A 22,389-nucleotide genomic window follows, 5' to 3' on the forward strand; every position below is an offset into this window, starting at 1 on the left:
TTGAGATGAATTGGGGGAACATACTAAACCAGGAAAAACAAACAAGTAGCATTTATGGTTCTAACTTAGCAAGCAGTTACCGTAATAGTGGAATCCAATCATGCAGAAAAAGAACCAATTTTTGAGAGTAGAGATGTAGTGTAGATGACAGATAGGATAGTAGCATTTCAACCAGCAACGAAAAAGGTGAACATTTAAAAAATACATAAATATTTGTTTTTTACCTAATGCATCCTACAAATATACCGGGGTAACGCCAGGTACTTCAGCTAGTAGTCTAAAAGTTAAAAACATGCTGTGTCTCATTTAATAGCAGAGGAACTGTTGCTGCATTTTTTCCAAAATTACCAAAGTTTAGCAGCTCTAACATAAAAATGGGATTCAACAAAAGCCCGATGCGCTGAAATTATTCCACAGACAAAATATCCTCATTTTAAAAGTTTTAGTTAAAATTCAAAGTAAAACAGTTCACACAAAAAAGAGAAAATTGAAATAGCAAAAAAAGAGGAAAAGTTCTTGTTAAGAAAAGAGCTGTTCAAAGCTTAAATCTTGTTACATTTCAAATCGTTACAAACCACTTCAAAACGTTTCTGAACCATTTCAAAACGGTCAGAAAACTGTATCCCTATCCCATTTCTAAGCTGAAAATTGGTCTTTTAAGTCCCTGAGCACTGGGACCTGTTCTAAACAACAACTGACACAATGAACACACTGTATCTCAGTTATAGCATGAAAGTTCTATCTCTTACTAACTTATAGGGGGAAAAGACTACACCATTGTCTATGACTATGAAAGAAAATTATATTCTATTCAAATTAAGCAAATTCTAATAACTTTCTAAGATTGGCTTTTACAGGAACTATAAATACCAGTGAAGTAGTTAAGAGCTGCTACCTCACAGCTCCAGTGTCCACTGAGTTTAATATTAGTAAACCATATTAATTTCGACGTGTTTACTTCCTAATAAACAATTATCATGTAAAAAAAGTAAACAAAATATAATGCATTTCACTAAATGGGCTTGCATTCATGACACTTCATTAAAGGTTATTAATAAAATTTCCCCCTGGGATTAATAAAGTATCTATCTATCTATCTATCTATCTATCTATCTATCTATCTATCTATCTATCTATCTATCTATCTATCTATCTATCTATCTATCTATCTATCTATCTAATAAACTGACTTATCAATGAAATTATATTTTTATTTTAGGGAAAAACATAGTGAGGCGTTGTAGGTCAGTGGTTAGTGTTGCTGTCTCATTGCTTCAGGAATCCCAAAGTGGCCTTTCTTGACTGGCTTGTCTTTTCTTTCTCCTTCCCAAATGGTGTTGGGTGCAATGAGCAAATCCTTGTGAGTTGGCATGCTCTAGATTGGTTTCCTGTCTTGTGCCCGATGCTGCCAGCCTGGGCTCCAGTGGCTCAAAAACTGAAAATAAATAAAAAAAAAGTCTTTTAAAACAGTTAAGACTGAGTATCCTTGTTAAATCCTATAAGAACCTTTTAACAGGCTTCCCTGGTGTCTTCAGAAACGGGAATCAATCGCGGAAGAGCCATTTTCTCATTATTTAATCTAACAGGCCACCATAAAAACATTTTTATTTAATTTTCCCTCATCACATAGAAAGGAGTTTTACGGAAGCTGAAATAAATCCAATGTGAAGCCTTTGATTTCATTAAATGGTTCCTTTTGCATCATATCTATCTGATTTTACCTCAGAAATCCAATAGACAATAGGCGCTCTGGCACAATCGAGACATGGCTCTTCACCGACAGTTTTAGCTGCTTTTCAGCCTCAAATAAGTGGTCCAAGCATGTACAGAAACAGCTTCAGAAACAACCTTTACTTCATATAGTGCTTGTCTTAGTGGATATTTTAATTACTGTCACCTCCTGCTACTTGCCATTCAGCGAGATTGTCCTATCATCAGCTTACCATATGGTACCAACTTGTTCTGCTGTCCTTGAGAGCTCATTTCAAATCTATCTATCTATCTATCTATCTATCTATCTATCTATCTATCTATCTATCTATCTATCTATCTATCTATCTATCTATCTATCTATCTATCTATCTATCTATCTATCTATCTATCTATCTATCTATGTTAATGGTTGTATTGTATGTGATTCCTAAAATAATCCTTAAAGTCGTAACCTACAGCAGGTCAGTTCCATACAGTTTACAAATATGAAGTAACAGAGGTTAGAAGTGGCTGCTTTACAAGTACAGTCTGCCTTTCTTTCTTTCTTTCTTTCTTTCTTTCTTTCTTTCTTTCTTTCTTTCTTTCTTTCTTCTACAGATATATGAATACAATGCAGGTATTTAGAGGTGAATGATAAGGTAATGAATGCTTTGTTCTCTGTCGGGTGTCCATTGTGTATGGTCATGGGCCTTTTTACTCTGCTGAGGCACCCAGAACGTTATGGATGGACTATCTTTCACATTAATCATCCTCCTGTTTGAATCCCTGATGAAGTGTGAAAAATATTCCCAGCTGGTTTCGGCTGTTTCCAGATCCCCCTGAAAACTCCAACAAAACAAATGATTCCTCATTATCATTAACTGCATTCTCCCCTAGATGAAAATTAATCGTCCTCCATGCTTCTAAGGACATTTAGTATGAAAGAATTGATACACCTTACAGCTTCAAGTGAATACTTTCTTTCTTTCTTTCTTTCTTTCTTTCTTTCTTTCTTTCTTTCTTTCTTTCTTTCTTTCTTTCTTTCCACTTGCCAGGAGGATAAAACGATGTAAACGATGTCAAACACGATATATGTTTTTGATCACTAAAAGAAGTCTGCGTCTTTTCTTTGTCCTATGGACATTATACAGGGAAGGTCCCCAAACCTTTTTATTTGTGGAAATCTCTTATTTCATAAAAAGATTCATTACAACATCACTAATTTATAAACATTCTTTGCTTGCCCTTTAGTCCACAAGCTGGGGGTTTATGGTCATCCTCTCCGTTTTGGGGTTTTTTGCTATAATTTAGGACATTTAGGTTTATTTTGCCAGCTCCCCATGTTTGAGGCCTGCTAGACCGGGTGAGCATATTCTGTGCCCCTGGCCAGCATTGTGGCTATATTTTGGAGGCTTCACCATGTTTGAGATTTAGGTACAGAGCAGGACTGCCCAAAAATACTCAATTATTGTGTAGTTTGTTGCTTATAATGGATAACCTTGTGCTCTGACCCACATAGGTCATGCAAAAAGACAATTTCCCCTTGGGGATTAACAAAATATATCAAATCAAAATGTTTTTAGCATATTCTCTGTGATGTCATGGCTGTTATTTTGACATTGTTTTCGATGGGTGCTGCGATTTTATAATTTGGGTTTTGCTGTGTTTTGACCAGGGTTCCTTCCCTGACTCTATGTTTATGTTCCTCTTCATTGTTTTTTGTTAATTTTTCAAATCGTATAATTTATTATTGTTTTTGTTAATATTGTTTTGCTTGTTTGTCACTTAGCTAGTACGTTTAATGAATTATCTTTGCTATTCTGTTTTGAATTTAAAAGCCTGCTCTTCATTTTCAGGCCTAGTGAGGCCTATAGCCTCCCTGGAGCCAGGCTTGCTTTTGGGTGAGACAATCTTTTTGGTGGTCTATTTTTAGAGGCCTCATACATTTGCTATTTTGTGAAGCCAGAATCAAGACAGTTTTGATGTTACATGTTGCTAAGCACATGCTGTAAACTCTGAGTGACATATGACATCAAAGGTGGCCACATTATTGAAAGATGGTTGCATGTTTTTTGAATCATGCTTGAACTTTCTTGAAAAATAAAAGAACAGTTTCATGAGAAAACATTTTTGATCAGTCTTGTTGTTACAGTTGTTGCTTGCTAGTGAATTTCAATTGGAGTATCTTCCTTAAAATGCGATACCTGATCTCTTCACCTTGACTGTTTTGACTTTGGTTGATCTGCAGAACAGAAGATTGACAGCCATTTCATCTCTCATATCACTTCTGTGTCTGTCCGACTGCACCCTCCCCTTCCTGCCACTTGAACTCATAATCTGGAAATCACAATTGTTGTGTGTTTTTCTTTGCTTTGAGCCTTTCAATTACATGGGATTCACCAAGGTGGTGCCCCAACTCTTTATCGTTGTTTGTGTTCTATTTTCCAATACATATGCAGTGCCCACCATAATGTTTAGGACAACAACAGTCTTCCTTGATTTAACCTTAACTTAATTAAAGAGTATTTGCATACATTTCGGTCACTTTTTAGACATGGGCCCCTCATTTTAGGACACCATAATGTTCAGTAGAATAGGCGATACAGGTGTGTGTGATTACTCAGGTGTGATTCATTGCTTATGAAATGTACGCGCATATCCTTATATACAATATAATACAATACTATTTATATCTGTATAGCCCAAAATCACAGAAGAAGTGCCACAATAGGCTTTAACAGGCCCTGCCTCTTGACAGCCCCCCAGCTTTGACTCTCTAAGAAGACAAGGAAAAACTCCCAACAAAACCCTAGAAGGGAAAAAATGGAAGAAACCTTGGGAAAGGCAGTTCAAAGAGAGACCCCTTTCCAGGTAGGTTGGGAGTGCAGTGGGTGCCAAAAAGAAGGGGGTCAATACAACACAGTACAATACAATACAATACACAGAACAGAACAAATCCTCAATACAATATAAAAAATGAAAAAATTACAAGTATGGAGCAGAATTTAACAGTAGATGATATCACATAATATGATTTGGATGATTATGTACACTTTAATGAAGTCTGAATTGCTTGATTTGTAATTTTTAACCATGGAGCAGATGTATGTCATATATATATGTATATACTGTATAGAATATATATATATATATATATATATATATATATATATATATATATATATATATATATATATATATATATATATCTGTACCATGTTTATTTTTTTCTGAAATGATCTCACACAATGTTTAGCTCTGCTGCCTGGTAGCTTTGGAGAAAGCAGGCTGGTGACATTCCTGATAGCTGTAAAAAAAGGAGACCAATTCAATCTGTTTTTCACTTCCTTCTAAACAGTTCAGGCCTTTAAATTAATCTATTTTATATATTAACTTTCCCAGTGAGCATTGCTTCAAGGCTCATTCTTAGATGTTTACTTAGTTTTCTGTTATAATAATTCTTAGGCACAAGGACTTGGAGGATCTTTTGGATATAAATACACAGATTGCTTTAATTTTGCCACACCAATAATTATGAATGACAAGCCATGTCAGCTGATAACCATGATATAGTACTATTTATTTTAAAAAGTGGGTAATGGATATCTTTATGTTACCAAAATAAGAAACACCATTTTTTGAAACAGATAGTGGTTATTTACAAAATTATATAACACTAGCCGTGTAAGCCTGTGCTGTAAAAAGCCCGGGCTCCTAAAAACCATGGATTCTGACACTTCAATCAAACAGTCAATCGCATTGGTTGTGCATTAGCGGCTAAGCGAAGTTCTCTTTTTTTCATTTTGCTGACCTGCTCGTCTACGTTGTCTATCAATGGCTAAGCAAGTTTCTCTCTCCTCTGAGGTTTCATTTTTCTGGCCTCGCTTGTGTATTAGCCGCAAAGCGAGTTTCTGTTTCCTCTGACGTGGAGCCCTTACCCCAACTCCACCTCTCACTTCCGGGCCAGACAGACAGACACTCACACTTTCACGCGTAGACGTTTATATATAAGAAAATCATCTCTGTGACTTGATTGAAAATGTACGATTGCCAATGGTCACCACCAGAGGGCAGAGGAAGTGTGTCTATCAACATGCTGAGGGCAGTTCTTTACTAGTCTCAGTGTCATTTAGAAACGCACAATTTTGGAAATGATGCTTAGGGTAAAATATTGAAATTCGCTTGTTAAAATGTGTTTACTTTAAAGTAATGCAACCTTTACAGTAAAATACACGTGCTTCATATGAAATGAGAGTGATAGTGGGGTTCTGATTGCTGGGCGGGAGTGAGATCAGTGGAAAATCCCATGCCAGGAATGAAGTTTTCGGTGTTTAGAAATTCAAGACATGTCTCTTTCATTAACTATGCTGTTGGCAAATCTCCAATGATTTTCTCCTCTGTGAACTGCATGGAAACAAAGTTTTGAAACTTTGATCTCAGCACCAAGATCTTCATGGACTTGGTTTCACAGGCACCACTTCCAATCAGGTGCAAGTTTCTTGGTTTCCTAAATTATCTTTCCGCAACGATTCATGATAAACTTTTGCATTTTGGCTAATCAATGTAGGGCTGCCATACTACATGATGTCATGATTCAAAACCTTCTTGTAGGGAATATATTGAACCCACAAGAAAGACAAAAGGAACTACTTTAGGAGTGAGGCCACATCATAAGCAGTCTAAATGTTACAATACAGCTGAAATGGTTTTTTATTTCAATTAAATGATTTTATTTATTCATATGTTTTCTAAATATTGTTATTATGTATGTAATTTCTTGCCTACAAGTACATATATTTTCTTAATGAATGTTTTGTTTAGCTCATTATTCTATGTTATCATTTGTTTCTTTTGTTATGTGCAGTCTATGTTGAACTGTCCGCCCCCGACACTGCAGCTCATTCATTCTTTAAGATCCAGCAGTCCTTGAATGGGCTGCTTTGGCATTGTTTTTATTCTCCTGCTTTTGGCTCTTTTCATGCACTTTTGATCATTTTGGATTTTCTGGTTATTATACTCCTGCTGTCTTTTAAAGATATTGTTCTTAATATTACACATTTGGATTTGTTCACTTATAGTCAATGGCATCACTAGGGGTTGACACCCAAGCAGTTTTTCAGGCTGAAATCCCTTCATCCGTGCCCCTTGATTAAATGACTGAGTGTCCACATGCCAAAATCACTAAGGGAACCCGAGCCCATTACACCTACCTCACCCATTCGATGAAACAGTCAAATGTCTGCAAGCTACAGTGTTTAAAATATGATCAACTTGCTATTAAGGAGCTCCATTCATAAAGCCACCTAGGGGCTTATGGGTGACGCCAACCCTAGTGGGACCACTGCTGGTAGGCAAACCTTTTTGTTTCTTTTTATTTATTTTTTTGCTCATGCCTTTGTTGTCCTTTGTGTTCTTTTCCATCCTTATAATACTGTAAATCTTTAAATATTAAAGAAGCTTTGTTTGATACAGTAGGACCGAGCATTTCAACATTAAAAGCCTTTACCTTTTTGTTTTTGTTCAGTTGGTGCAGAGTTATACGTGTAAAATACCTTTCGCCCTGGACCAATTGCACTCATTTGACTGCTTGGGAAATGGTATAGTTTAGTGATTCTGTTTTGAAAAATTCTAAATTTCCTTGCGGACTCATTGGAATTGCTGGCACATGGCTATAAGCTCAACATAGCCTGGGCCTGTTCCTGGGCCTGAATAACCCCTCTTATTTCCGCAGTGTATGTATGGAATACGTCATCAAGTAGTGTGGTAGGCAGGAGGATTTTAGGGACCATCATATATTAACTTAATGTTATCATGGAGAATCGAGGTGAAGACGGCTGGTGAGCTTCATGGGCTGAGTGGCCTGTTTTCATCACATTTGTTCTGATGTTCTAAAGTAAAGTACATAGTACATATATATATAGATATATCATTTTTTTTCTGGAGGCTGGAGGGGTGTTTGTTCCAACGTTTTCCGCTAAGTGCATGTACTAGACTGTCCTCTGCATCATTTGGCCAAGCGGCGTCCTTGGGGAAAGGTGTGTAAGGTCAGTGTAATTTTTTTTCTTGACCCTCTGTTACCGTCTTCATCGATTTTGTGATGGCAGACTTGAAAGAATAACGTGTTTGCATCAAGTTCTGCTTCCTTTTGGGGACAACAGCAGAAGAAGCTGTCACAATGCTTCGAGAGGCTTTCAAAGAAGAAGCTTTGAGCGAGGCAAGGGTTTTTACCTTAAAGTGCTCAAATGGTTACTTGATACAGTATGGAGAAAACCACCCAAATTGCGACAATCAGACAAGTGGCTTCTGCAGCACAATAACGCTCTCTCAATCACAGCATTGAGTGTGTGGCAGTTTCTCATGAAAAAACGGGATGACAATGGTCCCCCTAACTCCCTGGACTTTGCACCCAGCGATTTTTTCTTATTCTCAAGAATGAAGAGGGACCTTACAGGAAAGAGTTTTCAGGATGTAGAAGAGGTCAAGAAGCAAACGATGGAGGCACTGAACTATTTTGAACAATGGAAAAAGTGGTGGGACAAGTGCATTGTGTCTTAGGGACAATTTTGGAAATGTTTAGAGAAATATACGATTTAAAAAAAAATTCTCATTACTTTTGGGTTCCACCTCATACAGTTAGGTCCATAAATTTTTGGACAGAGACAACTTTTTTTCTAATTTTGGTTCTATACATTATCACAATGAATTTTAATTTAAACAACTCAGATGCAGTTGAAGTGCAGACTTTCAGCTTTAATTAAGTGGGGTGAACAAAACGATTGCATAAAAATGTGAGGCAACTAAAGCATTTTTTAACACAATCCCTTCATTTCAGGGGCTCAAAAGTAATTGGACAAATTAAATAACTGGAAATAAAATGTTCATTTCTAATACTTGGTTGAAAACCCTTTGCTGGCAATGACAGCCTGGAGTCTTGAACTCATGGACATCACCAGATGCTGGGTTTCCTCCTTTTTAATTCCCTGCCAGGCCTTTACTGCAGCGGCTTTCAGTTGCTGTTTGTTTGTGGGCCTGTCTGTCTGAAGTTTAGTCTTCAACAAGTCAAATGCATGCTCAATTGGGTTAAGATCAGGTGACTGACTTGGCCATTCAAGAATTTTCCACTTCTTTGCTTTAATAAACTCCTGGGTTGCTTTAGCTGTATGTTTTGGGTCACTGTCCATCTGTATCATGAAACACAGCCCAATCAATATGACTGCATTTAGCAGGATTTGAGCAGACAGTATGTCTCTGAACACCTCAGAATACATTCGGCTGCTTCTGTCCTGTGTCACATCATCAATAAACACTAGTGGCCCAGTGCCACTGGCAGCCATGCACGCCCAAGCCATCACACTGCCTCCACCATGTTTAACATATGATGTGGTATGCTTTGGATAATGAGCTGTTCAACGCCTTCTCCATACTTTTTTCTTGCTATCATTCTGGTAGAGGTTGATCTTGGTTTCATCTGTCCAAAGAATGTTTTTCCAGAACTGTGCTGGCTTTTTTAGATGTTCTTTAGCAAAGTCCAATCTAGCCTTTCTATTCTTGAGGCTTATGAGTGGCTTGCACCTTGCAGTGCACTCTCTGTATTTACTTTCATGCAGTCTTCTCTTTCTGGTAGACTTGGCTATCGATACGCCTACCCCCTGGAGAGTGTTGTTCACTTGGTTGGCTGTTGTGAAGGGGTTTGTCTTCCCCATGGAAATGATTCTGCGATCATCCACCACTGTTGTCTTCCGTGGACGTCCAGGTCTTTTTGCGCTGCTGAGTTCACCAGTGCTTGCTTACTTTCTCAGGGTGTACCAAACTGTAGATTTTGCCACTCATAATATTGTAGCAATTTCTCAGATGGGTTTTTTCTGTTTTCGCAGCTTAAGGATGGCTTCTTTCACCTGCATGGAGAGCTCCTTTGACCACATGTTGTCTGTTCACAGCAAAATCTTCCACATGCAAGCACCACACCTCAAATCAACTCCAGGCCTTTTATCTGCTTAATTGATAATGACATAACGACGGACTTGCCCACACCTGCCCATGAAATAGCCTTTGAGTCAATTGTCCAATTACTTTTGAGCCCCTGAAATGAAAGGATTGTGTTAAAAAATGCTTTAGTTGCCTCACATTTTTATGCAATTGTTTTGTTCACCCCACTGAATTAAAGCTGAAAGTCTGCACTTCAACTGCATCTGAGTTGTTTCATTTAAAATTCATTGTAGTAATGTACAGAACCAAAATTAGAAATAAGTTGTCTCTGTCCAAATATTTATGGTCCTAACTGTATATATAAAAGTGGGTTTGTGTACAGGGTATGTTAGCGTGACTGGCTTATTTGATATTTTGCTACATTTTGCAGTATTAATAAAAAAATAAGACGTTTTCAAGCATTTGGTGATCTCACAGTCCAGCTAGTTAATGTATCCAGTGCTAGCTAATTCATCTGATTTCTGGACCAGCATCTGCAATTAATTTACAAGATGCAGAGAAGCTGTCATCCTCCAATTGGCCTCCACGGCACAACCTTCTGCATTTGGCTCCCGGCACAAAGAGTCCAACATATATTGTCATATTATCTGATGAAAAGATAGCAATGGAAAATTATAGAGGCCAATCAATACTCCCCCTCCGCTGCACAGAGAGCACTAACTCAATAAGACGGAGAACAGTGGAGGGGAGGATTAGCATAATAATCCATTTGTTAGCCTGATGGAGAGCTGAGCCTCTTGCCTTTACATGTAGGACCTATAATTTTATAAAATAACTGACTGTCGTCTTCCTCATAAATCCTCCCACCTAAGCGGCGCACTTACAAGGTGATTAATCTGTTGCCGTTAAAATAGGCACCTAATACAAAGCATGGTTAACGACACTTTCATCTTTAATTTGCAGCACATCAGTGGAATTCAAATGCGTTCATCAGAAAATGAAATTGATGTGTTATGATAGCAGGACCCAAATGTAAATGAAATGTGTTGTTTCATGTATCTCATTCAATCCAGAATATTGCAGGTCTCCATTTGTTATGTTTTAGGTTGTCATCAGTCTGGCTTCCGTTTGTTTTCAGGTCCACACCTCATACTCATTCATAGTTTTGTTGTGCATCTTCACGTTAAAACTGCTATCCCTTTTAGATTTTTATTTTTTTTTTGTTATGGCTAAATTGTTTGCAGCTATTCATAAGATCTACTTTGTGCTTTTTAGGACTGAATTATTTCCTCTCTTTCATTCGGTGTTCAAGCTTAGGTTTTATTTGCCGTAGGCGACTATTACATTGAAATTGTTATAATAAAATGTGTTCATTATCTATATGGCTTAACACAGATCACAGAATAGTGATAATAAAAAGACAAGTCTCAGTTGTACAAGACACCATCTACCATTCTGTAACGTGTATAAAAGCTGTGCAGCCGACTGCCCTGTTTGGAATAAAAAGCATAATACGAGTATTAAAAAAAGAGCAGTCAGACTATTGAAAGTGCCTCAGCCAGTCCAGACACACACTACCTGGAGGTAAAAACTGTTTCAGAACCCACTTCTCCAGGCTTGGATGCCATCTGCCGGACTGCTCCGTTGTGTATGATTGTTTCTCACAGGCTTTAATTCAGCAGCATCTGTTGTGGATCTCTACAAGTGATTGTAATTCACAGCCAATCATTTTTTGTGCAGATGTCACCACCCCCTGAATGGCCTTTCTCTCTTGTGATATTGTGCTACAGTGAAGCCATCAGTCAGAAAAGTCTTTATGGTGTCAAAATTAAAGTGTCCTCCTAATGAGCCCCAAACCGCTCAAGCACCTTATAAAGCAGCTTTTAAAGCAGAACTTTATTGTTTGGTAAAGAGATTAATGGAGATCTCTAAATGATTGGGCTCTGCCCCTGGGCTTCCATGTTCATTTGGTGTTTGCTTCTGACTCCACCCAGCCATTTTGCTGTGCCTGGCATTGTAACCATACAACCAACAGTAAGAAGAGGGGGGAATGCAACAGAAGTATTAATCACTTATTATCGGATTATATTACTTATTTATCAGCTATCTGTTATAATAACTAGTTATGACAATTTCCTAATAGCAGGTGCTTTCAGCTTTCATATAGATAGATAATTATTATGATCCAAAAGTTGCAAAATTTATTAATTTCTAAAGGCTTTTGACCATCCTCAACAAACTACCTGGTCAACACATAAGGGGGGCACACATTAGACGTGGGCTTAGAGTAGATGTGGTTCAGATAGTGGATATTGCCCTATCTGATCATTAATGTTTTTTCTTTAATATAACAAGGCCACTTACTAGGACTAAAGAAAGGCACGTTTTTAAGAGATGTTTTTTGATGAAGCAGCTGCCTCTACCTTTTCTAATATTATAAATACTCTGTCTTATCCTAGTATCTGCTCTAATACTACCAGTAATGTAAATACTAAGAGTTAGCAATTTTGCAAAACTGAACGTAGTGCAGTGTTGCAGAAACCTTCTTAACACAAGTCACAGTGTGTGTGTGTATTTAACCAGCCTGTATGTAAAAGTACTCTCAGCAGTATGGGGACCAGGGTTCACTTCCTGGGTCCTCCCTGTGTGGAGTCTGCATGTTCTCCCTGTGTCTGCGAGGGTTTTCTCCCACAGTCCAAAGACACACAGGTTAGGTGGATTGGTGATATTAAATTGGCTGTGTGTGGTTGTGGTGTGTGTGTGTTTTCCTTGCCACGGACTGTCGCCCTGTTCAAGGTTTGTTCCTGCCTTGTACCCTATGCCCTATGCCTAAGCTGGTATAGGCTCCAACACCCCCTGCAACCCTGTTCAGGACTAAGCAGGTTAGAAAATGGCTGACTGCCTGACTGTTTTGTGATTATTTCCATGACGCAACACCAGAATGTAACACATCCATTGATTCATCATTTTTTCTCAACCCACTTATCCAGAGCATGGTCACGGTGAAGATAGGGCCTGTTCCAGAAAGCATCACGTTCACTGACATCATGTGATTGCACATACACATTCACACGCACACACATCATGGCTAATTTAGCATCACCTAAACTCTATGTTTTTGGAGTGTGGAAGGAAATCGAATTACCTGGAAGAAAGCCATGTACAGATCGAGAAAACATGCAAACTCCATGCAGGGTGCACCAAGGACTTAAACTCTGGTCCCCTTGTTGCGAGGCACTGCACCACCATGCTTCCCAGTAAACACATATACTATAATATTTCCATCAGATGAAAGTTATACTTTGAAACTTACCTGGTTAAGTACCTGGTTAAGTCTGGTGGTTTAAGATGTTTTTGACACGTGATCTACAAAAGATCATCAAATGCTTTAATGAAAAATAATGAATACAATGGCATACATGCGTTTTTTACAAAATGACAAATAAAAAACCTAATAAAACTGAATGGCATTCAAGAGCACTAAATATTCCTAAAAGAATGTGGACTTTCCAAACCTACATTCCTATCACCATTAGCCACAGGCCCCTAAATGATGTTACAGGGTCCTATGGCTGAAGGAGCCACAGAGGGGTCTGCTGCCAGACTCTTGTGACGTCCTTTGATCCAGTGTCTTATTAATAAAGGAGTAAAAATTCCCTTAAACTTAACAAGGGAAATACAAATTGTGCACTGCAAAAAAAGAAATCTAAGCAAGTGAAAAGTACTTATATCATGTTGTTTTCATTATTGTAAGAATTATTGACTTATTGAAAAATGTATATTTATGATTATTTAGCTTACTTTAAGAAATCTTGTCAAGTAAATTTTGCTTACCCCATTGACAGATTGTTTTGCTAAATAAAAGTAAAACAACTCCCATTTAAAGACTTTCGTCTAGTATTTGCATATGCATTTTTTTGCAATGTAATTATTGGCAGCAAGCAAAACAATGAGGACCAATGAGAACTGGACGATCAGGCTTTATAAATATGTCCAGAAGTTGAGAATCTCCTCATCATTTTAGATTCAGAGCTAAACTTCAAATCACACATTAAGCATATCACTAAGACTACATTCTTTCATTTAAGAAACATTGCACAAGTTAGATCTTTTATATCACAGCAAAGTACCAAAATGTTAATGCACGCTTTTGTCTTTAGCCATGTAGATTATTGCAATGCATTCAGGATTATCAAAAAAGATGCAAGTCGGCTGTAATAAGTCCAAAACACCGAAGCAAGAATTTTAACTAAAAAGAAAAAAAATCGGGAGTGGTCTCCCCTAGACTTTCTTGTATACTCAGATATGGGGATGGATATTTGACGAGTAAACCGCAAGACAATGATTATATTTTTATATTATGTTCATTAAAGAACCATCAAAAACAAATTACTGTAAATCAAATTAATGACATATTGAACAATTCTAAAAGTAAAGTTGAATAAATTGGACTCTGCAGCTGAATGAATAAATCGTAAAGGACCACTTCCAGTTAGCAGAAATAGCCCAAAACTTGATAGAAACCTACATTTTATACATAATACTTGTGGTATGCAAAATTTGGTTGACCTAAGTGAAAGCGTACTCAAGTTATTGCGTTTATTCATACATATACACACACACACACACACACATAACACCAAAAATGGTATTTTCGGACTCAGGGAGGTCTAAAATGTTGAGATTCATCAAAATCTCAAAATGGAATTTTTGGACAATTACAATACTCTCCCTATACTTTATATACGAGAAAGTAAAAAATCTGAGCATGTCTCGCCAATCTTAGCATCATTGCACTGGCTGCCTGTGTCTTTTAAGATTGGTTTTAAAGTACTTTAATTGTGTATACGTGTATAAGACCATGCACAATCTAGCACCTCCTATTTTTTTTTCTGGACTACTTGTCCCCCTACACTCCAAATTGTAATTTTAGATCAGCTAACACTGGCTTGCTTATTATTCTGAGAGTGAAGCATAAAAGAACTGGTAAGGAAGTGTTCTGTTTCTATGCACCAAAAACTTGGAATACCTTACCATTAGAGATCCACTACACTTCAAAAAGTTACAAACACCACACCTCTTTAATCTGAATTTCTTGATCACTTAAGAAATTACTAGCATCATTAGCATTCAGGGGAGGAGTTTGGTTCTGTTCATTAAATGCGTTTCTGTTTGCAGCTTTATATGCTAGTCATTAATCACTACATTTGTGTGCTTTCTTTCTTTGTAGCTCTTTGCCACTGAGCCCTAAGCTAAATGCACTGCAGCCACTTGAGATGTTGGGAAGATGAAGAGAGCTCCACAAAAGTAACCTGTTAATGGTGACACATTCATGGGGCCTCATGCATAACGCAGTGCATAGAATTTACAACAAAACATGGCGTACGGACAAAAGCAGAAATGTGCATATGCACAAAAAAATCCAAATGCACAAATCTGTGCATTTGCCAACTTCCATGTTCTTCTGCTCCATTAATCCAGGTCAACGTGAAAAGTAACGCACGTGCACGCGCCTGCTGCCATTCCTCAACTCCTCCCAGAATATGCAAATCAATATAAATAGCCCTTAAGTTCAGCGTTCTGTGAAAAGGCAATGGCAAAAGCATGGGGGAAAACAGAAGAATTTCAGTGAATACAAAGTGGAGGCAAGGAAAAACATACTATTTGTTGGTTTAAACAGTGGTATAAACAACAAAAGGAAGTTGATTGAGTGACATAGCGTGTCGGAGAAACTCGAAAGCTCAAGTTCACAAACTCGCACAGTACTTGAAATATAAAAGAAGTTGTCAGATATCAAAGTCGCTGTGAAAAGGCGAGTCGTAGCCCACCATCTGAATGTCATATGAAAGCTTATTAGGGCACAGATAAAGAAAAAAAAAAATAGGGACACAGTGGGAAAAAAGCTCAAAATGTCAACATTAATCTCAAAATTTCCTCTTTAATTACATAGTTTATTTTGTCATTAAAGTAGAATATCATAAACTTCATCTTTAAATTGTTTAATTTACTAGTTTCTCAAATGCCTTTGTAACTAAAGTAGCACGTTAAATGCTTTGTCTTATATTTGTTCTTCTATGTGTGTGAATCACTACGTGCTTCTTAAACGGGCTTTCTCTTCTTCCGACAGGACACAGAATCCATTACATTCGTGATATTACAGCTCTCTGAATAATTAAAATACTGAGATGTATACTTGATATCATTTTCATGATGATAGGAGTTAAAGCATGTTATTAAACATGGGAACACAGTGGCGCAGTGATAGTGACGAACTGGCGCCCTGTCCAGAGATTGTTCATGTCTCACACAAGATGCTTGCTGTGCGACCTTCAATGAAATAATTTATTGCAGCAGTACTGTCTCTTTCAAACGTACTAACCCCCAATTCCTGTCCTTTCTTTCTCCAAGTTATCAATCGCCACACAATCAGCTCTGTAATAGATGTTAAGCCATTTGTAAGCTGAGAACGCCGATTCTTCAAAACTTTTAAGGAACATTGAAATATCTTCGTAGTACATGTTTAATTATTCTATCCATCTATCCTTCCAGTGTCGCGCCAGCCCCAGCAAGAATAAAGAGAGAGGCAGGAACAATCCCTGAAGTAGCTAGCGCTGCGATACCGTGTCCTCACATGTTTAATTATTAACAATATAGCTTATTTAAATGATGTTAACATTTTATCTGTATAATGTAATAAACATCTTTTGTTGCATTTCATCTTAAAAATTATATTGTCATTATATGTAAATACACGCTTTATAAAGTGGCTCAGGTTGTGCAATATTATAACTGTATCGCAAGTTTACAGGGAGGTAATTGTACTAATAAGTACAAACAGTTCTACAAGGAGCACTTGATGGACTGATTGAGTGTGTTTATAGTTCTTGGGATGAAACTGTTTCTGAACCGTGAGGTCCGTACAGGAAAGGCTCTGAAGCGGTTGCTGTATGAGAGCAGTTCGAATAGTGCATGGCTGAGGCAGCGTGTGCTTGACGCTGTATACCAATAATTCTCTTTCCGATCAGCTGCTGTAGAGCTGTGATACCACACTCAGATACAGTGATATAAATACTCCAAGTGGTGCATTGAGAGGAACAACGCTAAAGCAGCTATGGTATTTGGAATAGTTTGGCCATTCCGTGGACCATTATATTGTTACAGGTTAATTACAATCAGATGCCTTAAACTAATAAACAATATGCGGTTAATTTCAGTAAATTTGATAAAGCCGCGTCAAGGATGTGGACCTAAAAAAGAAAGGGAAACCACACTGGAACAAAAGCACCGCTTTGATGCTGGGTGCTGCCAGAAACCATGCAGAGAACTTGTGTACACCAAGCATTTAGCTGGCATGAAAATGTGCGTGGCTTTATGCCAAGTTTAGCTTTTATACATTGCGATGTGAGCGTGGAAATGGGTTTATGCAACAATTTTGTGCATATGCACCGTTTATACATGAGGTCCATGGAGTGCAGAATGTTATGGGTGGGCTGGGTGGTCTTTTGCCCTTGGAACCCTGCAGGTCTATTTTCTCCAACATCCCACCAACAGGCATTTTTATTTACTTGTTCCTCCTAACCATATGACCATAGCTTGTTATTAAGCAGGACATTATTATTCTCTATTGTCATACAATGCATTAGATTTTGATTTCTTTTGTAGATCTGTTTAGGTTTTATTATTGTAAAGCATTTTGAGCTACTTTCATATATGAAAATGTGGTATATAAATAAATATTATTGTTATTGATGATCATAATAATATTGTGCTGATTTTAACTTTCTGAAAAGCACCCCAGTGTTCTGTTTAGTTTTCTGAACATATTTATTTGGTGATTATTAAATTTTTGCCTTCTGTAGGCCCCTCCTGAGTAGATTTTGCCTTTTCTTGTTTTTGACCACCTGCCCGATTTTCAGATATCAAGATTCTCATCTTGTCTTACTCTTCTGATACCCATTAAAATCTGCACATCAAATTTAGCCGCGCTATTCTCTACTCTTTGGGTGGAACAATTTTAGAGCATTATGCTGACTGAGAAATCTGCCATAAACAAATTACCAGTCAGCTTTAGTCTGACACTGAGGTCATAGAATAGGGCTTCTCTCTTTCTCTCCGTGGCTCCTTAAGCCCACAAGGACTTTTGTTATTGTTGAGCTGCTCAGGGCCACATAGCACCATTTTCTCACTCCATTATTGTCTTCAATCTTGTACTTACTGTTCCTTCCATCAATACATTTTATTCATGCTTATTCAAAACAGAGCCAGAACATATCCTGATGGCATTGCTCACATGGATGGGACAAAGTCTGGATAGGATGCTAGTTGATCAATCCACATTTTGTGTTATTATACTGTGAATTTTTTGTTTGCTCTTTTGGAGCTAGTTTACTTAAGAAATCTGACAAACAAGAGGAGACCATTCAGTCCAATAAGCGTGTTTGTTTAGCTAATAGCTAAGCTGTCCCATCATCTTATCCATATTTTTAAAGGTTGTTAAGGTTTCTCTTTCAACTACATGTCCCACAACTCTTTGTATAAAGAGTTTATACTAAAGGTAGGCACTCACAGGAATCATGGAGAGTCAGGCAAGCGACATCACCTTAAAGGCTTTACCCTAAGGCCTTTCTTTTATTGTTCCTTTTTTGAGGCCACTGTCTGGGCTTCTTAGTGACTTAAACATCAAGCATTGCTCCCTGTTGTTGCAACAATCTAGGAAAAACAACTAAGCCATGGTGAGTAGAATGTGACTGACTCTGTACACTCATTATTACAAGAGTCTTTGGAAATATACCAGCCTCTCACTTCAGACCTCCCAATAAAATGTTAGTTTGTCCAAAAATGAATGTTTTTCCAAATCTACAAGGTTCAGTACTGGTCTACTGCCAATGCTTGATTTCCTTAGGACAATACAACATTGATCTCTATTCAGTAAACATATTGTCAAACGGTCTCATCCTTATATATAAATATGTACTAATCTGCACATGCAGCCTGATTTCATCTGTCCAGTCACATTTGTGGTGCAATTATGGATCCCCCTTGTCTTGCAGTGAGTTGTGAGTACAGGATTGGCAACCCTTTTGATCAGATATATAAACATGAATTCACTCTTTGTGCTCTTTCACGTGCTAACTGGTTTCCCTTCCATTTTTTTGTCTCCCTTTACTAGTGTTGAATACAATGAGTTTTTTAGGTCAGCTTTGCTATCCTTTTCTTATTTTTATTTCAGAATTGCTCTGCCCTCAGAGATTTTTAGGTCAAAACTGGTCCCTTTCTCTTATTATTTTATGTCAATATTAGTCTGGCATCTGTGCTTTTTCAGGTTGGAAATCGTCATCCCATCTTATTTTTATGTTAGTATTGACATATGTCAGCCTCACCATTTCTATCTACTTTTTAGTTACAAGTCCATTTAAGAATGCTGCAGGTTCAAACATTTCATAATATACCATTCTCAAATTCCTTTCCCCTTTTCAATGTTTAGACAAGATTATTCAGACTTCAGTGTATAACTGCAGAGTGGCACAGTGCTTGCTGGTAGTCCCACACAGCTCTGGAGTCCTAAGGTCAAATTCCAGCCCATGAACATTTTTCCTATTGTGGTTTCCTTCCCACAGATTAATCAGTGGCACTAGATATACCCTGTGTTTCTGTGTCCATGAGTGTTAACTTGTGAAAATCCAGGGTTCTAGATGATGCCAGGACAGGTTCTGGTCCTTGTGACCCTGATCTCGATTAATCATGTTTGATAGTGGATGGGCAGATTATAATTAATTACATTTATATAGCGCTTTTCTTATCTACTCTAAGTACTTTACATAGACAGTGGGGAGCCACTTCAACCACCACCAATTTGTAGCCTCCACCTAGATCATGCAACAGCAGCTACTTATATAAAAGCACGTTCACCGCACATTAGTTAATAGGTTATGAAGGGGTGAGATAGTTAGCCAGTTAGGAACAGGGGATGATTATGGGCCAGAATGGGCAAAACTCATGGTGGGCAATATAGCCAGAATATCAGGGGATATTGTACTCTTTTCAAAAGATGACCAAGGATCTTTTATGACCATGTCAAGAAGGAACCTCAGTTTTATGTCTCACCTGAAGGATCTCTCTAGTTTTTATAGCACAATGTCCCTGTCACTTCACTGGGGCATTGGGATCCACACATGAATCACAAAGCAAGCGTTCCACTGATGGCCTCACTAACATGTCTCTCATGAACAGATTAATAATTTGCTAAGTGGCTCGTTAGGGCTTGGCAGCAGTGCTACCTAAGCACCACCTAACATATTTAACATAAAATATAAAACATGATAATATTAATAAAAGCATGACTTAATCCTTGAATAATAAATGCATTTTGTACCTGAATTTTTAGTCACTTTTTTGATGTATTTATTTATTTATTTTTGGGAACAGATCCAGCTTTTAAAGTTTTCTTTAGACTTATTCTGGAAAAGTTTCATTTTGTTGTCGTCTTGGTTTTTTATGCGTATGTGATGCTTTGATGTCGTATTTGTGACGTCATGATTGTGACCCTATAAACAGGTAAGGGTTTCAGCATACACATTTCATCTTGTAGCACAGTTAGCTTATTTTCTGTGCTGTCTCTAATGTTAGGATTGTTTTCTCGTTAATGGCCCTCATTTTGTCCCAGATTTGTGTTTATCATCTTAGTACCTGATTGATTGGTTATGTCATGCGTTGGGCTGCAGTTATGTGTATTTTACATTTTATTGTTGTTCTTGTAGTACTAGGGTGTTGTACCGTGTTAGCCATTATGGATGTAGTGAAGTCAAGCAAAATGACACCTTTTATTGGCTAACTATAAAGATTACAATATGCAAGTTTTCGAGGCAACCCGTGACTTCAGGCAAGATATAATTTCCCCGAAAGCTTGCATATTGCAATCTCTTTAGTTAGTTAGCCAATAAAAGGTGTCATTTTGCTTGACTTCTCATTGTTGTTTTTTTTTTTATTTTAAATTGTTATTTCTCTGTCCTATATGTTAATTTTGTTGTTGATTTATCATGTGATGTGAAGATAGTGTACCATCCCTTTAAATGTTTGTATGTTCCATGTTCTTTGTGGGTGGAGCCCCGAAAGGGGGGACAGCCCTGACATCACCATTCCTAGGCCCTACCGCTGGCTACGCATGTGAACTGAGAAGGCTCAGGAGCTGGGAATCATTTGGTATTGTTGGAGATTCTGTGAGTATTGCTGGGTTGTTGCAGTTGGATTTTCAGGTATTTTGTATATTTTTCTTGTGTTATTTCAAGGATTCTGATTATGTGACAGATTAAGTGGACTTGCCTTTTACATGACCCCTTTTTAGCTTCATTTGTGCTTTTTAGCTTTGTGCTTTCTTTCCTTTTTTTGGTAATAAATCTTTAATTTATAAAGATTCTTTGTTGGCTATGTTAATACAAGCTGGGGTTGATGATTACCCTTTCTCTTATGAGGCTTTCACTGTATTTTGTAATAGTTACAGTTATTTTGCCAGCTCCAAATTTTTGGGCCTGTTCCACGTGAAGCCATCTAATAGTAATGCACTAGTGCAACCACATCTGGAGTACTGTGTGCAGTCCTGGTCACCACGGTACAAGAAAGACATGACAGCATTTGAAGCATGCCATTGGGTTCATGCATCCCATGACTTAAGGATATGTCCTACTATGAGAAACTTACAATAACAACAGATTTATTTATATAGCACATTTCCATACAAAAGATGTAGCTCAAATTGCTTTACATGATAAAGAAAGAAAAAAAAGACAAAATATAAAAATAAAATTAGGTAATACTAATTAACATAGAATAAAAGTAAGGTCCATGGCCAGGGAGGACAGAAAAAAAAAAAAAAAAAACTCCAGATGACTGGAGAAAAAAAAACAAAATCTGCAAGGGTCTGAGACCACGAGACCGCCCAGCCCCCTCTAGGCATTCTACCTAACATAAATGATCTGAATCAGTCCTCATGGTTTTCATGCTTCACATGGAAATATTTGATGATAATGGTCATGTGGACCTCTAGCCTTCAATCCATCAATGTAGGGACATCATGGTGCTTTGATCGGGTGGTGGTGGCACAGATTGCCACCACAGAAAACGGGGAAAAGAACAGCAGAGAAACTAGGGGTTAGTACAGATTTCGGAGCCACCAAGATTGATAATGATAATTAACTTAGATAATTAAACCTGTTTAGTCTCAAGCAGAGGAGACTGCGTGGGGACCTAATCCAAGTATTTAAAATCCTAAAAGGCATTAATTAAATTGATCAAGCAGAATTCTTTCAATGTAACAGTGAATCACATACTTGAGGACAGCAGTGGAAATTAAGAGGAAGTGCAGTTAAAACTGAAGCCGGAAAGTTCTTCTTTGTGGGACTCAGGAACAAACTACCAAGACATGGAATTGAACCTTGACAACTTTTAAGAAGAATCTGGATGAGATATGGGGACAGGTTAGCTATTAGCTAAATAAATGACCCTGAAAGACTGAATGGTCTCCTCTTGTTTGTTTAATTTATTATGTTCTGTGTTCTTATAGCTTTAGGGGCCTGGCTGAAGTCAGACAAGCCTCTGCTGGGCAGACCATTGAAGACCCTGGCCTGCTGGAGGAGTATCTTTTGGAGGCCTTGGAGGGAACTCCCTGTTGTGACAGGTTACTGTTATATCTCAACCAGAATTCCTCATCTGGCTGGGGTTCAAAGTCTTGTGTTACGTCCTTTTTGTTTTTTGTTGAATCATATATTTAGGTTTATG

The sequence above is a fragment of the Erpetoichthys calabaricus genome, chromosome 3 (genome assembly GCF_900747795.2).
Source record: "Erpetoichthys calabaricus chromosome 3, fErpCal1.3, whole genome shotgun sequence".
NCBI classification, from domain to species: Eukaryota; Metazoa; Chordata; class Cladistia; order Polypteriformes; family Polypteridae; genus Erpetoichthys; species Erpetoichthys calabaricus.